General features: G+C 35.4%; 1 pseudogene; it reads right to left on the reverse strand.

Moving 5' to 3' along the window:
- Positions 1–810: 810 nt before the first annotated feature.
- LOC120311134 lies at positions 811–2763 on the reverse strand (annotated as a pseudogene).
- Positions 2764–2979: the final 216 nt, after the last annotated feature.

The raw sequence follows: 2979 nt of genomic DNA on the forward strand, positions 1-2979 counted from the left end.
AAAATAGTCTTGATTTACCCGTTTAGATTCTTTAACAGTCTGTGGTCTCTGCAAAGTAGACTCATTTAATCTTCATTTAAAAGACTGAGGACCAAATTTAAGATACAAAAACAATGGATTATGGTCAGAAAAAGTTTTTGAAAGAACAATAGATTTAGTTGCTTGGTGAAGCAGATTTCTTTGTAATCCAAATTGTATCAATTCTAGAAAAGGATCTGTGTCTCTCTGAAAAGAAGGTTAAGTCTTTTGTTAGCCCATTTTTATACCTCCAAACATCAATCAAACCTAAAGCATCGGTCAGTTTGAAAAAAGTCGGGGGAAGTTTCCCTTGTGTTTCTTTAATTCTTTTATCAGCTGATCTGTCCAGTTGTGGGGTTACTACCCCATTGTAGTCTCCAATTACACTGATACTGATACTGAAAAAAATAGGAGAGTAAGTGTTCAGACAGATGTTTTAAAAACTTGGTTTTTTGTTGATGTGGGGTATATAATCACAGCACAATAGATTTTATTCCCTGTAATTCAGTTTGCACAATTACATACCTGTCTTGATCATCAGCAAACAATAAATGTGGATGTAGTTGAGGTTTTATATACAAAATTACCACATTATTTTTTTCTTTGAATTAGCAAAAATATATTCTAGACCCAATATATTATTTGTTAAATAGTTTTTATCAGTCTCTCTAATTTGAGTCTCTTGCAAACATATATCATGATTCACTTTTTTCAAATAATGAAATAACTTTTTTTTTCTTTTGTGGGAAATTTGCCCCATTGACATTCCATGTAAAAATCTTGCAATTCATCTTAATGAAGAGGAAGTTCCAGGATTCCAGATGAGGCTTCCATCTCCACAGCCTGTCCTTGATAAGTGTCAAACCTCTTTTTATCTTTTTCTTTCTGATCTATATTCTGAAAAATAGTATAGATCTGATCCACGGTTTTCTGAAAAAAAAAAACTTGTGCTATAAGGACTGAATTTAGTCTATACTGTTGATTTCTAAAGGTACAGATAATCCCTTCCAGTTTATCCCAGCGAAAGGGAATATTATTTTGCTCCAGGAGTTATATTCTTTGCATTTTCTTAATATTGTAATTGAAATTTCTCTGAATATTTGCACCTCTTTTCCAAAAATGTTAGATTTCTGGTGGTAATGTTTCTGAATTACTTGTTCCTTAATAGATTTTCTTATAAATTGGATCATAACATCTCTTGTCTTCTGGCTGCATATGCTGAATTTATTCTGTAAATCTTGTGGTAATTTTTTTAGAGAAGTCATTTTTATTTATTTAATGGGGTTTTGAAAAAAGCATTTTGAACCTTTAAGTGGTGGTAAAGTAATTGTAAATTGAAAGTTTTTATAATTCAGGCTTTTTATTTTTTAAAAAAAACTTAGGCAAACTTTATTACTGGTTATCCCAAAGATGCTTTTTCATGAGGCGACTGGACTTTCTTGTTTTTCTTTGAAGATGTTTCACTTCTCATCCAAGAAGCTTTTTCAGCTCTGACTGGACAGTGGGTAATGGAAAGATTTATACTCCTGCAGACAGCTGTTCATTTGCATTCTTTTAGCGATTTTTTAATGCTACCTGGAGGCTTATCTGTGTCTTCAGGGTCACCTGAGTAGTGCAAATGCATGTGGAGCCTTCTTGGAACTGCTGAAAAGACTGTGTTGTAGATTGGAGATAGATGATGTTGTATCCCTCCCCTTCTGTTTAGAGATGGCTGTTCAATTTTGACATAGATGGCCTTTTTGACCCCTCTTTCAGACCAGTGGTCCTCTCCATCCAAAATGTGGACTTTGCTGTCTTTGAAAGGGTGGCCTTTCTCTTTTAAATGCAGATGGACTGCTGACTCTTGTCCTGATGAGTTTGTTCTCCTATGTTGTGCCATACATTTATGAAGTTGTTGTTTTGTTTCCCCAATGTACAGATCTGCACATGGCTCACTGCATTGTACTGCATATATCACATTGCTCAGTTTGTCTCTAGGTGTTCTGTCCTTGGGATGGACAAGCTTCTGCCTTAGTGTATTCTTAGGTTTGAAGTGTGCATGTATATTGTATTGGCTGAAGATCCTCCTGAGCTTTTCTGATATTCCTGCAATGTATGGAATGACTATGCTGTTTCATTTATTGTTTTCTTTATCTGTTATGTATGAGCTCCTGCTAGGTCTTTTTTGAGATTTGATGAAGTCCTTCTTGGGATAGCCACACATTCTGAGGGCTTCCTTGATGTGTTGCATTTCTTTTTCTTTTCCTTCTTTGCTGGTGAGCAGTCCTTTAGCTCTGTGGTGTAGTGTTCTGATAATTCCCATTTTGTGCTCCAGTGGGTGGTGTGAATCAATATGTAAATATTGATCTCGGTGTATGGGATTTCTGTAAATTCCAGTGTTAAAGCTTCGGTCTTCCTTAATGTATACAGCACAGTCCAGGAAGGCCCTAACATCTTCATGTGTAAATTTGATATATCTCTCCACCGAGTTAATATGTTTGGTGAATGCTTCTAATTCCTCAAGTATTGTCCACATACCTATATCACTGAGTGGATGGAATTCCTGTGAAGGAGTAGGGCTTTGGTTTTTACCTCTTCCATGTATAGATTGGCCACAATGGGGGACACAGATGAGCCCATGGCACAGATGTGTTTTTGTCTGAATTGAAAATAGCTAGTAGCCAGGCAGAAGTCCAGCATGGCACATATGTGGTCTGGGCTGAGGTTGGTTCTGTCACCTAGGGTGCTTGTCTCTAACAGGCTCATTTTTGTATTGTTCCTATACATGATTGTTGTATGATATCCAATGTATAAAATAAAGAAATTGCCGTGGCTGTCTAATAGATGTTCAGAACAACTGTACTTTAGTAGAATATATTTTATTTATTTTTTACATTTCTAATGAGTTATTATCATATGATTCTTTCACAGTCACTTCTTAAAGCCAACTTTAGTTGTATTTTTTTATTCCATTCCTCATTT

Source organism: Crotalus tigris, unplaced genomic scaffold (genome assembly GCF_016545835.1).
Source record: "Crotalus tigris isolate CLP2741 ecotype Arizona unplaced genomic scaffold, ASM1654583v1 scf7180000018320.222238, whole genome shotgun sequence".
In the NCBI taxonomy this organism is placed as follows: domain Eukaryota; kingdom Metazoa; phylum Chordata; class Lepidosauria; order Squamata; family Viperidae; genus Crotalus; species Crotalus tigris.